The sequence below is a fragment of the Nycticebus coucang genome, chromosome 10, assembly GCF_027406575.1.
Source record: "Nycticebus coucang isolate mNycCou1 chromosome 10, mNycCou1.pri, whole genome shotgun sequence".
Taxonomy (NCBI): domain Eukaryota; kingdom Metazoa; phylum Chordata; class Mammalia; order Primates; family Lorisidae; genus Nycticebus; species Nycticebus coucang.
The window spans coordinates 80,937,267-80,951,572 of NC_069789.1; the positions used below are offsets into that span (position 1 = coordinate 80,937,267).

Here is a 14,306-nt window from a genome sequence, read left to right on the forward strand (position 1 = left end):
CTTACCGTTATTTGATCTTTGACAAGCCAATTAAAAACATTCAGTGGAGAAAAGATTCCTTATTTAACAAATGGTGCTGGGTGAACTGGCTGGCGATCTGTAAAAAACTGAAACTGGACCCACACCTTTCACCATTAACTAAGATAGACTCTCACTGGATAAAAGATTTAAACTTAAGACATGAAACTATAAAAATACTTGAAGAAAATGTAGGGAAAACTCTTGAAGGAATTGGCCTGGGTGAATATTTTATGAGGAGGACTCCCCAGGCAATTGAAGCAGTAACAAAAACACATTACTGGGACCTGATCAAACTAAAAACTTCTGCACAGCCAAGAACATAGTAAGTAAAGTAAGCAGACAGCCGTCAGAATGGGAGAAAATATTTGCAAGTTATACCTCCAATAAAGGTTTAATAACCAGAATGCACAGAGAACTCAAACGTATTAGCAAGAAAAGAACAAGTGATTTCATCTCAGGGTGGGCAAGGGACTTGAAGAGAAACTTCTCTAAAGAAGACAGACGCACAATCTACAAACACATGAAAAAAAGCTCATCGTCCTTAATCATCAGAGAAATGCAAATCAAAACTACCTTGAGATATCACCTAACCCCAGTAAGAGTAGCCCACATAACAAAATCCCCAAACCAGAGATGTTGACATGGATGTGGACAAAAGGGCACACTTCTACACTGCTGGTGGGAATACACACTAATATGTTCCTTCTGGAAGGATGTTTGGAGAATACTTAGGGACCTAAAAATAGACCTGCCATTCGATCCTATAATTCCTTTACTAGGTTTATACCCAGAAGACCAAAAATCACAATATAACAAAGACATCTGTACCAGAATGTTTATTGCAGCCCAATTCATAATTGCTAAGTCATGGAAGAAGCCCAAGGGCCCATCGACCCACGAATGGACTAGCAAACTGTGGTACATATATACCATGGAATATTATGCAGCCTTAAAGAAAGATGGAGACTTTACCTCTTTCATGTTTACATGGATGGAGCTGGAACATATTCTTCTTAGCAAAGTATCTCAGGAATGGAAGAAAAAGTATCCAATGTACTCAGCCCTACTATGAAGCTAAATTATAGCTTTCACGTGAAGGCTATAACCCAACTATGGCACAAGACTATGGGGAAAGGGCCAAGGGAGGGTAAGGGAGGGGGGAGGTTAGGGTGGAAGGAGAGTAATGGGTGGGGCCGCACCTATGGTGCATCTTAGAATGGGTACAGGCAAAACTTACTAAATGCAGAATACAAATGTCTACATACAATAACTGAGAAAATGCCATGAAGGCTACGTTGAACAGTTTGATGAGAATATTTCATATTATATATGAAACCAGAACATTGTACTCTTTGATTGCACTAATGTACACAGCTATGATTTAACAATTAAAATAAATAAATAAATAAAACTGCCAGAAAGCAAAACAAAAAAAAAAAAAAGAACCACTGGTCGGGAACTGGGTAAGACAAAGGGAGACTGTTGCTATCCCAACAGGCTGGATCTGGGGGCAAGGGCCTGTCAGCCCCTCTAGACAGCAGGCAAGGGCTTTAGCAAACCTCATAGGCCACTGTCGGACAGCTTTGGGAGCTGGTTCCCCTTTTGTTGGAAGAAAAATGTACCTCTTCTCTGAAATCAGAAAAGAGGAAGCTTAGGGTACTTCTCAGCAAGACAAGCAGTTCTCCAAGATTGGAAGAGGAGAGATTTCTCTTCTCTTGACATTGACACAACCAAATACCATTAGCCTAGAACTAGGGGCAGTAAGTATGACGAGACACTTCATTTCTCACTGGCATGGCCTCACACGGAAATGACATAGACAAAGTAAGTTTGCTGTTAAACCTTGCTCCTTTGCATCAGAAAGCTCCTCTCCCTCCCCCCTCCTCTCCTCTCTCCTTGTCCTCCACCCCCACATGCCCCACCCCAGTGCCTTTTGAATCCTGGTCAACACTTCTCCACTGCTGCCCATGTGGCGGAGCTCCTGCCCTGCACCCATCACACACCTCACCCTGCCCAGCCCTGAATCCACAGCAGGTTCTGCACAGACCACCCTGCCTGGCAGCTCCTCCCCCCAGGATGCAATTGTCTTCCCAAGCCACCATGTGTTGACTGAATCATCTTCCTGCATTCGTGACTCCCAGTTGCTTATTACGTAAAATCCAACCTCCTTAGCAGAGGCGTGTGTCTTCCTAGCCTCACCTCACCCCTCTACTCCCCCATCACTGTGTTCCTGGGCCTCTCCACCCCACATGCAGCATGAGGCCACCAGCCCCTCCCTCCTCTGATAACTGGCTTCACACTGAAGTCCCTGACCCCAACCCTCCTCTCCTCTCTGCTCCTTTGAGCCCCCATATGACACCTCACTACAACCTTTCCAGCTCCCCCTCTTATTGCCTCTTAGGTTTCTAGAGCTCCAAGAGCATGGAAATTCTGCCTGGCTATCTTCATTTCCCATTAATTCTATCCTGGGTCCCTAATAGGAAGCAGAAACTGAAAGAAAAGTGAGGCAACAATGCCCAGCTTGTCACTGGACTCAACCCCACTGTGCCCAGTGCCTTGCAGGTGCCTAGGAATTCTGCTGCTTCTGCAGCCCAGAGAGAAAGCTAGAGATTTCTGGCCAATAGAAACTGCATGTCCCCTGGAGTTGGAGGCCTGGGCCCTGCTTCTGATGACAGTCTACTTCTGGAATTATCCAGATATCCCTCTGGAATTACCTGTGACACTGAGCAGCAAAGATCTTGGACCCATCCCTCCTGCCAGTTAAGTTCTTTCCATCATTGTCAGAGCACCTGCTAAATGCCAGGCCCCCAACTGGGTGCAGAGACACAAACCAGGGGAAACAGGGCTGGCCTTCACTGGCTCCCAGGGAAGTTGGGCGGGCATACAAGTGAGCACTGGGAGCACCCAGCAGGAGGAAGGAGGGAGGAGAGGCACCCAGGAGAAAGGTGACCTGCATCAGGAACAGTGGGCAGCTGGAGCCTTGTTCTACAGCCTGCACAAGTCCCCCTCCCCAACACATGGTCAGTCCAAGGGACCATGCCTGCAGGTGAGCTGAAGTCCATAGCCAGCAGGGGGCTGCGTAGAGCAGATGCTTTCTGCTTTCCCAGGGCTGTGCTGACCCACCCTAAAGCTTTGCTGCTCACCTGTTACCCCAGCCCCTTCTAAAAAGTGGCTCTGGAAGGCCACAGGCTTGCTCCCTGGTATAAGGTGCCACAGCAAATGGGACTCCAGAACACGAGGAAATGCACTGCTTGCTCCCACCCCAGAGCACCAGCCAAGGCCACTCACGCTGAGGGCATTGCTGAGCATCTCAGGGCACCCTCAGAAAAGGAAAATATGGAAGTGCCCCAGCCTCCAGGGCTTACAGCCAAGTTGAGGCAGAAGTCCTCTAGGGACCACGCCTTCCACAGAGGAGGCCCTGTCGGCAGGACCAGCCCTACCCAGTCTCCTGGCCCCGCCAAGCTGGAGCAGGCTCCCGGGAGACCCATCTCAGGGTCTTCATTGAGAGCATCACAAGCATCCATACGGGGCAGCTGACACTGTGGTGCGGCCATTGTGCAGGTGCTGTGTGGTTGCTGTTGTGTGCTTGGCTATGGCTGTGTGGTCTTATGGTGGCTGCAGCTGTGTTGCTGTGAGGTTGTGAATCTGTTGCAGGTATTCTGGCTCCTTCATCACAGCTGGAGGAGGAGGAAGCCAGCTGCTGGGGAGGGGTGACCGCTGGATACCTGACCCCAGCCCATCACCCGGCACCGGCTGTGCCCAGGTAAGCAAGGAAGGGAAGGGCGGAGAAAGACAGTTTCCCCGGTGAGTGTGTCTGGGAAGGAAGCCCACGTGCTCCCCAGCCCCACAGCCCTCTGGCTTTGCTGTGGGTGACTCCCAAGCAGGCTATGTAGGCCTCTTATCCGGAGATGAAGTCAAGTCCAAGTGCTTTAAAACCAAGTGCTCCTTCACACAGCCTCCGTTCCCAAGAACACTTTATCTGCACCACCAGAAATAGACCCTGCCCAACCCACTGCCCTGAGACTCGCCAAGCAAGCCTGGGCAGGCAGCTGGGGGAGGCAGGGAGCAGGGAGCAAGAAGGCTTTTGCCAGGGGTGTGGGGGCAAAGGGAAGACATGTCCTACCTAGGGCACAGCAGAGGGTCCAGCCTGATGGCCATATCCTTGACCCTGGGCCACAATCAGCAGAAGGCTGAGTGGGCCCCTCCTTACACACCTTTACTCACCATCCTTACAAGAGCCCAGTGAGTGGGTCAGAGCCATGGCAAGGCCGAGAGGTTTACCCAGCATGGCAGACAGAGCCCCCAGCCCCTAGTACCAGGCCAGATTTCACAACTGCCTCAGGGAACTCAGGTCCCAAGCAACGTATTCTCCTCCCCTGCACCCTGGTTCCAATCACAAATTTATTGGGGTTTTTTAATAAGAACATATAGATACTATTTGACATGACCCAATGGTCAAAATGCACAAAAGGAAATACAGTGAAATATCCACCTCCCATCGCTTTCCCTTAACCACCCAGAGATAGTTTATAAATGCACAAGCAAATGTACACATGTATCCATGCAAGGGGAGGTGGTGTGGCGTGGGCATTAGAGCACAAACTGGAGCCAGACTGCCTGACTTCACATCCCAACCCTTACTCCTCACCAGCTAGTATGTGACTCTCTAATCTCTCAATCACCCTCGCCTGCAGAATCAGATAGAACCACGCTACCCTCCACGTATGGCTGTGCTGAGGTTCAATAATGCATGCCGGTTTTCACTGCCATGTACATTCCTTTTTGTTCCATTCTGCAGAAATGATAGTACATACCATTCTGCGCCTTATTTTTATCAATTTAAAGTGTATCTGGGGCTAGACACAGTGGCTCATGTCTGTGATCCTAGCACTCTGGGAGGCCAAGGTGGGAGAAACCCTTGAGCTCAGGAGTTCAAGAGCAGCCTGACCAAGAGCGAGACCCCATCTCTACTAAAAACAGAAAAAATAGCCAGGTGTTGTGGCTTATCTGTGGTCTCAGCTACTTGGGAAACTGAGGCAGGAGGATCACTTGAACCCAGGAGTTTGAAGTTACTGTGAGCTAGGGTGACACCATGGCACTGTAGCCTGGAGCAACAGAGTGATACTCTGTCTCAAAAAAAAAAAAAAAAAAGTGTATCTGGGAGTTCATCCTTACATCAGTACATAAAAAGCTTCCTTAGTTTTTTTTAGAGCTGCACAGTATTCCACTGTCTCAATGCACCACACTTTATTGAGCCATCAGTTTATTTTGAGGGACATTTAGGTGGTCTTTTATTCTTTGACACAATGCCACAGTGAATAACTTTGTATATATATATATAACTTTGTCCAAAAGTGGTTAGTATAAACCCCCAGATGTAAAATGCTACATCAGGGATGTGCATTTGTACTTTTTGCCACCCATAAAGGTTGCATGGATCTAATGTCCCCTCCACAATATGAAAGAGTTTCCATGTTCCATGCCTTCACCAATACAGCATATAAACAGATTTTTTATCTTTGCCAATTTATAAGTAAAAAATGGTAAATGCTATCTTTCTGTAGTTTTATTATGTAATGTATCTTATTATAGGTAATGGAGAGCAATGTTTATAAAACATGGAGATTTTTTTTTTTATTTTCTGTTTTTGGGGTTTTTTTTGGCCAGGTCCAGGTTTAAACGTGCTACCTCCGGTATACAGGGCCAGTACCGACTCCTTGAGCCACAGGCACTGCCCACATCGTGATCCTTTTTCTATGAACTCTCTGTTGCTATTTCTATGAGCTCTCTTTTGTTTATTTTCTTATCATATACTATATCATCTTTCTTATTGGTGAGTAGAAAGCCTTATGTGTTAGGAATATTAGCATAACTATTCTGGCTTCACATTACTCTTTTATTTTGTTAGTTTTTCCATACATAATTTTTTTTTTTTTTATTGTTGGGGATTCATTGAGGGTACAATAAGCCAGGTTACACTGACCGCAATTGTCAGGCAAAGTCCCTCTTGCAATCATGTCCCACCCCCATAAAGTGTGACACACACCAAGGCCCCACCCCTCTCCCTCCTTCCCTCTTTCTGTTCCCCCCCATAACCATAATTGTCATTAATTGTCCTCATATCAAAATTGAGTACATAGGATTCATGCTTCTCCATTCTTGTGACGCTTTACTAAGAATAATGTCTTCCATGTCCATCCAGGTTAATACAAAGGATGTAAAGTCTCCATTTTTTTTAATGGCTGAATAGTATTCCATGGTATACATATACCACAGCTTGTTGATCCATTCCTGGGTTGGTGGGCATTTAGGCTGTTTCCACATTTTGGCGATTGTAAATTGAGCTGCAATAAACAGTCTAGTACAAGTGTCCTTATGATAAAAGGATTTCTTTCCTTCTGGGTAGATGCCCAGTAATGGGATTGCAGGATCAAATGGGAGGTCTAGCTTGAGTGCTTTGAGGTTTCTCCATACTTCCTTCCAGAAAGGTTGTACTAGTTTGCAGTCCCACCAGCAGTGTAAAAGTGTTCCCTGCTCTCCACATCCACGCCAGCATCTGCAGTTTTGAGATTTTATGATGTGGGCCATTCTCACTGGGGTTAGATGATATCTCAGGGTTGTTTTGATTTGCATTTCTCTAATATATAGAGATGAGGAACATTTTTTCATGTGTTTGTTAGCCATTCATCTGTCATCTTTAGAGAAAGTTCTATTCATGTCTCTTGCCCATTGATATATGGGATTGTTGGCTTTTTTCATGTGGATTAATTTGAGTTCTCTATAGATCCTAGTTATCAAGCTTTTGTCTGATTGAAAATATGCAAATATCCTTTCCCATTGTGTAGGTTGTCTCTTTGCTTTGGTTATTGTTTCCTTAGCTGTACAGAAGCTTTTCAGTTTAATGACGTCCCATTTGTTTATTTTTGTTGTTGTTGCAATTGCCATGGCAGTCTTCATCATGAAGTCTTTCCCCAGATCAATATCTTCCAGTGTTTTTCCTACGCTTTCTTTGAGGATTTTTATTGTTTCATGCCTTAAGTTTAAGTCCTTTATCCATCTTAAATCAATTTTTGTGAGTGGGGAAAGGTGTGGGTCCAGTTTCAGTCTTTTACATGTAGACATCCAGTTCTCCCAACACCATTTATTGAATAGGGAGTCTTTCCCCCAAGGTCTGTTCTTGTTTGGTTTATCAAAGACTAGGTGGTTGTAAAATGTTAGTTTCATTTCTTGGTTTTCAATTCGATTCCAAGTGTCTATGTCTCTGTTTTTGTGCCAGTACCATGCTGTCTTGAGCACTATGGCTTTATAGTACAGACTAAAATCTGGTATGCTGATGCCCCCAGCTTTATTTTTGTTACAGAGAACTGCCTTAGCTATACAGGGTTTTTTCCGGTTCCATACAAAACTCAGAATCATTTTTTCCAAATCTTGAAAGTACGATGGGGTGGTGCCTGTGGCTCAGTGAGTAGGGCACCAGTCCCATATGCCAGAGGTGGCGGGTTCAAACCCAGCCCCGGTCAAAAACCACAAAAAAAAAAAAAAGAAAAAGAAAGTACGATGTTGGTATTTTGATAGGAATGGCATTGAATAGGTAGATTGCTTTGGGAAGTATAGACATTTTAACAATGTTGATTCTTCCCATCCATGAGTATGGTATGTTCTTCCATTTGTTAATATCCTCTGCTATTTCCTTTCTGAGGATTTCATAGTTTTCTTTATAGAGGTCCTTCATCTCCTTCATTAGGTATACTCCTAGGTATTTCATTTTCTTTGAAACTATGATGAAGGGAGTTGTGTCCTTAATTAGCTTCTCATCTTGACTGTTATTGGTGTACACAAAGGCTACTGACTTGTGGACATTGATTTTATATCCTGAAATATTACTGTATTTTTTGATGACTTCTAGGAGTCTTGTGGTTGAGTCTTTGGGGTTCTCTAAGTATAAGATCATGTCATCAGCAAAGAGGGAGAGTTTGACCTCCTCTGCTCCCATTTGGATTCCCTTTATTTCCTTGTCTTGCCTAATTGTATTGGCTAGAACTTTCAGCACTACGTTGAATAGTAAAGGTGACAGAGGACAACCTTGTCTGGTTCCAGTTCTAAGAGGAAAAGCTTTCAGTCTTACTCCATTCAGTAAAATATTGGCTGTGGGTTTGTCATAGATAGCTTCAATCAGTTTTAGAAATGTGCCACCTATGCCTATACTCTTCAGAGTTCTAATTAGAAAAGGATGCTGGATTTTATCAAATGCTTTTTCTGCATCTATTGAGAGGATCATGTGATCTTTATTTTTGCCTCTATTAATATGGTGGATAACGTTTATAGACTTGCGTATGTTAAAACAGCCTTGCATCCCTGGGATGAAGCCTACTTGATCATGATGAATGACTTTTTTGATGATAAGCTGTAATCTATTGGCTAGGATTTTGTTGAGAATTTTTGCATCTATATTCATGAGTGAGATTGGTCTGAAATTCTCCTTTTTGTTTGGGTCTTTTCCTGGTTTTGGTATCAGGGTGATGTTTGCTTCATAGAATGTGTTGGGGAAGATTCCTTCTTCCTCAATGTTTTGGAATAATTTCTGCAGTACAGGAATAAGCTCTTCCTTGAAGGTTTGATAGAATTCTGGAGTGAAGCCATCTGGACCAGGGCATTTTTTGGTTGGAAGCTTTTTTATTGTTTCTTTGATCTCAGTGCTTGAAATTGGTCTGTTCAGGAGCTCTATTTCTTCCTGGCTGAGTCTAGGGAGAGGGTGTGATTCCAAATATTGATCCATTTCCTTCACATTGTCAAATTTCTGGGCATAGAGTTTCTGGTAGTATTCAGAGATTTCTTGTATCTCTGTGGGATCAGTTGTTATTTCCCCTTTATCGTTTCTGATTGAGGTTACTAGAGATTTTACTTTTCTATTTCTAGTTAGTCTGGCCAATGGTTTATCTATTTTATTTATTTTTTCAAAAAACCAACTCCTTGTTTCATTAATTTTCTGAATGATTCTTCTGTTTTCAATTTCATTGATCTCTGATTTGATTTTGGATATTTCTTTTCTTCTACTGAGTTTAGGCTTAGATTGTTCTTCTTTTTCCAATTCCATAAGATCTCTTGTGAGATTGTTGATGTGCTCTCTTTCTGTTTTTCGAATGTAGGCATCTAAAGCGATGAATTTTCCTCTCAAAACTGCTTTTGCAGTATCCCACAGGTTTTGGTAGCTTGTGTCTTCATTGTTGTTATGCTCAAGGAAGTTAATGATTTCCTGTTTTATTTCTTCCTGCACCCATCTGTTATTCAACAGAAGATTGTTTAATTTCCATGCCTTTGGGTGGGGTCAAGCATTTTTGTTAGAGTTGAGTTCCACCTTTAGTGCCTTATGGTCTGAGAAGATACAAGGTAAAATTTGAATTCTTTTGATTCTGTTGATATTTGTTTTGTGTTCCAGGATATGATCAATTTTGGAGAATGTTCCATGGGGTGATGAGAAGAATGTATATTCTTTATCTTTGGGATGGAGTGTTCTATATGCGTCTATCAAGCACAGTTGTTCTAGGGTCTCATTTAAGTCTCTTATATCCTTGTTTAATTTCTGTTTAGAGGATCTGTCCAGCTCTGTAAGAGGAGTGTTAAGGTCCCCTGTTATTATGGTATTATCAGATATCATATTGCTCAGACTGAGTAAGGTCTGCTTCAAGAATCTGGGAGCATTTAAATTGGGTGCATAGATATTTAGAATTGAAATGTCTTCTTGTTGTATTTTTCCCTTGACCAATATAAAGTGACCATCTTTGTCTTTTTTGACTTTAGTTGCTTTAAATCCACATGTATCTGAAAATAAGATTGCAACTCCTCTTTTCTTCTGAATTCCATTTGCCTGAAAAATTGTCTTCCAACCCTTGACTCGGAGCTTTAATTTGTCTTTTGAAGCCAGGTGTGTTTCTTGCAGACAGCAAATGGATGGCTTGTGTTTTTTAATCCAGTCAACCAATTTATGTCTCTTCAGTGGGGAATTCAAGCCATTAACATTTATTGAGATAATTGATAAGTGTGGTAGTATTCTATTCGTCTTATTTTGTGAGAGTCCATTGCTTAGTTTTATCTTTTGCAACAGTGTGGAGGTTAGGTTCTGTCCTTTGATTTCTGAGTTCTTACTTTGCTGCTGATCCATTGTGGTGGTCAGTGTGCAGAACAGGTTGAAGTATTTCCTGTAGAGCTGGTCTTGTTGTGGCGAATTTCCTCAATGTTTCTATATCCGTGAATGATTTGATTTCTCCGTCAATTTTGAAGCTTAGCTTAGCAGGGTACAGAATTCTGGGCTGGAAATTGTTCTGTTTAAGTAGACTAAAGGTAGATGACCATTGTCTTCTTGCTTGGAAAGTTTCATTAGAGAAGTCTGCGGTCACTCTGATGGATTTGCCCCTGTAGGTCAACTGGCGCTTACTCCTGGCAGCTTGCAGAATCTTTTCTTTTGTCTTGACTTTGGACAGGTTCATCACAATGTGTCTTGGAGAAGCTCGGTTAGAGTTGAGGCGACCTGGGGTCCGATAGCCCTCTGAAAGCAGTGTGTCAGAATCTTTGGTGATATTTGGGAAATTTTCTTTTGTAATATTCTCTAGTATGGCTTCCATTCCTCTGGGGCATTCTTCTTCCCTTTCTGGAATTCCTATAGCTCGTATGTTGGAACGCTTCATAAAGTCCCATAATTCTGAAAGTGAACGTTCTGCTTTCTCTCTCTTCTTTTCTGCCTCTTTTACTATCTGAGTTATCTCAAAAACTTTGTTTTCTACCTCTGAAATTCTTTCTTCTGCATGGTCTAACCTGTTGCTGATACTTTCCATTGCGTCTTTAACTTCCCTGATTGACTGTTTCATTTCCTTCAGCTCTGCTATATCCTTTTTATATTCTTCATATCGTTCATCTCTTATTTGATTCTGTTTTTGAATTTCCTTTTGGTTAATTTCCACTTTATTAGCAGTTTCCTTCATTGTTTCCATCATTTCTTTCATTGTTTTCAACATGTGTATTCTAAATTCCCTTTCTGTCATTCCTAACATTTCTGTATAGGTGGAATCCTCTGCAGTAGCTACCTCATGGTCCCTTGGCGGGGTTGTTCTGGACTGGTTCTTCATGTTGCCTGGAGTTTTCTGCTGATTCTTCCTCATGAGTGATTTCTTTTATCTGTTTCCTTGCCCTAATTTTCCTTTCACTTCCTCTTGCTCTTTAAGTTCTTGTGCCTGTGGAAGTTGCGGGCGGGTTTAGACGGATTGAACATATGCGACCACTTGCCGGTTTTCCACTGTTTTAGTCCTCCTCTTGGGGTCCAGAAGTCTCTCGTTGACTCCCTGTATCCTCTCAGGGGTGATGATAGGCAGATCCCACCAGCCAGAGATGCCTGGAGTCCTATCTCCCCAGACTCACGGTGCCCAGATGCAAGGAAGCTGTTACTCGGCTGCCATCTTGCTCCGCCTCCTTCCATACATAATTTTTAATGCAAAAGAAGTTATCATTTTTTTCTTTATGGCTTCCATATTTAGTGTCATACTTTTGAATGTTCTTCCCTCTTTCCAATGTGGTCATTAGATCATTTTTTTAAGTCTTCCATGGTTTCTTTTAGCATTTTTATTTATTTTTTATTTTTTATTTTTTTGAGACTTAGTCCCACTGTGTCATCCTCGGTAGAGTGCCGTGGCATCACAACTCACAGCAACCTCAACCTCTTGGGCTTAAGTGATTCTCTTGCCTCAGCTTCCCAAGTAGGACTACAGGTGCCTGCCGCAACACCCGACTATTTTTTTTGTTGCAGTTGTCATTGTTGTTTAGCAGGTCAGGTCTGGGTATGAACCTGCCACCCTCAGTGTATGTGGCCAGCGCCATAACCACTGTGCTATAGGTGCCAAGTCATCTTTTAGCATTTTTAAAAATTTAAAACACTTGCTTCTCCTGGTATGTATCCTGATATGAGAAATTAAGTATGGATCCAACTTAATTTTTTTTCAAGTGTCTACCCAGTTGTCTTAACACCATTTATTGAATTATTCATCTCTTTTACCCCACTTATTTGAAATGTCATCATTATCATAAGCCAAATTCCCAATAAGTTTTGGTCTATTTCTGAACTTCTTATTCTGTTCCAACTCCAAGATGTCCTACACTATTTTGATTATTGTAACTTTACAACGTGCATTACAGTAAATTTTTTTTTACAATAAATCTTATAGGGGTAGTTTCCCTTCCATTTTTCTTGCTTCTGTTTTCATATGAAATGTTAGTTTTCTTAGGATTTCTTTTAATTTATAGGCTAACTAAAGCAAAAACTGATCCTGACAATGTAACCAAATATGTTGTTGAATCAGTTTTTAGTGAATTATGTTTTTCCAGAAAAGTATCCAATATACTATGTTTTGCAAAGTGAGGGGGTTCCTAAGACTACCCTCACATTCGATAATTTGCCGAAAGGACTCAGAACTATTATACTTGTGGTTATGGTTTATTACACAGAAAGGATACAGACTAAAATCAGCTAAGAGAAGGGCACATAGGGCAGACTCCAGGAAAGCTCCAACATGAACCTTCCAGTTGCCCTCTCCCCGGAAAGCCCTGGCAGTGCTGCTCTCCCCAGCAGCAACACGTGACGATACACACAGAGTACTGCCAACCAGGGAAGCTCACTGGGGCTTTGGTGGCCAGAGTTTTTTGGAGGCTTAAGAACATAGACATGACTGATGGCCCATAGGGTCTCCAGACCCTTTTGCAGTTTTTTGGCCGGGGCTGCGACACTGTGTGCCACAGTCTCCCATCATGAATCACAGTGTGGCCCAAGTCTCCCAGGGAAACAAAAATAGTAGACAGGATGTTACAAGGACCTAGAACTTACTCCCGGGAGCCAAACAATGGCCAAATCTCTCTTTGGGGATAGGTAATTCTTAACTATATAAGTTTTTTTAATTTATTTACGTGGTTGATCAAAATAGTCTCTAAAGTTTCTTCTAGCTCCTTTTATCTGTGGTTATTTTCCCCTTAGCATTTCTTATTTGTACTTGCTCCTTTCTTTTCTCTTGATAAGTATATAATTTATAAGTCTTATTGTGTTTTCAAAGAATTAGCTTTTTATTATTTATTGCAATTCATTAATTATAAAACATCTTTCTGTTTTTTAATTCATTGATTTCTGCTTTAGCATTTATCAATTCCTTCCTTCTGCTCTCCTAAGGGGTTCTGCCACTTTTCTAACTACTTTGATTTGATGTTTGTTTCATTTTTTCTTTCCCATTTAATTTTGTATTAATTCATTATATGACTATGTGCATTAGTCATGGTTTTCCAGAGAAGCAGAACCAATAAGATTTTTATAAAGACATTTATCAATTGATTATAAAGAGTTGGCTTATATAATTACAGACACTGAGAAGTCCCAAGATCTTCAATTAGCAAGCTGGAAACCCTGTCTGAGGCCTGAGAACCAGGAAAGCCAATAAGTAAGTTCCAGTTTAAGTGTGAGCTGGGAGGCAGAAGAACAATGCTCCAGCTCACACACAGGCACAGAGTGAGAATTCTCTCTTACTTGGCTTTTTTGTTTTATTCAGGCCTTCAATGAATTGGAGGAGACCCACCACATCAGGAAGGGTAACCTGTTTCATAGTCCACCGATTCCATTTAATCTCATCCAGAAACATCCTTGCAGACACAGCCAGAATAAAATTTGACCAGATAGCTGGGCAACCCCCACCCCATGGCCCAGTCAAGTTGACACAGACTATGTATGAATCATTACTATGCATTTTCCTCCGGGCACAGCTTTAACTGTACTTTATCAGCTCTGATAAGTAATGTTTTTATTATTGTTATTTTAGATAATCATTTCTTCTTGAAAATGCCTTGTGGCTTACAGCAGGAATATTTTGCTACTAAATTTTGATCAAGCAGTAAGTATGACAACTTGCCTCTTCACATAAAGTTGATATGATTCTTACGAGAGCAATACGAAGGTAAACCAGTATCTTATCAGAGCTCAGAAGTTGCTTTGAAAGAATTCTCTTAGAATTTGAAAAACTCATTTAAATACCAATGGAAACATGCACCTACCTACTGACCTAGATGGCTTTCTTCACAACCATGTTCGAAAGTTACCCCTGTTGAATCTTGAATCTAAGAGGAAAAAAGAAGCTACCACCTCCCTCCCATCTAAGGGTTGTAAATATTATTATTAACAATAGTTATAATAGCTACCATAATTCTACCTCATATATGTTTCCCGTGCTTTATATATGTCATCTTATTTAAATTTTGCACCAGTT

The 14,306-nt window shown here is 42.0% G+C and overlaps 1 long non-coding RNA gene across 1 annotated transcript; it reads left to right on the top strand.

Annotated features, from left to right (window-relative positions):
- The first annotated feature begins 3,489 nt into the window (after nucleotides 1-3,489).
- Nucleotides 3,490-13,721, top strand: LOC128597623 (uncharacterized). The gene is made up of 3 exons (XR_008383301.1): nucleotides 3,490-3,784; nucleotides 13,411-13,487; nucleotides 13,596-13,721. It is a non-coding gene; the product is annotated as an uncharacterized LOC128597623 (long non-coding RNA).
- The last annotated feature ends 585 nt before the right edge of the window (nucleotides 13,722-14,306 follow it).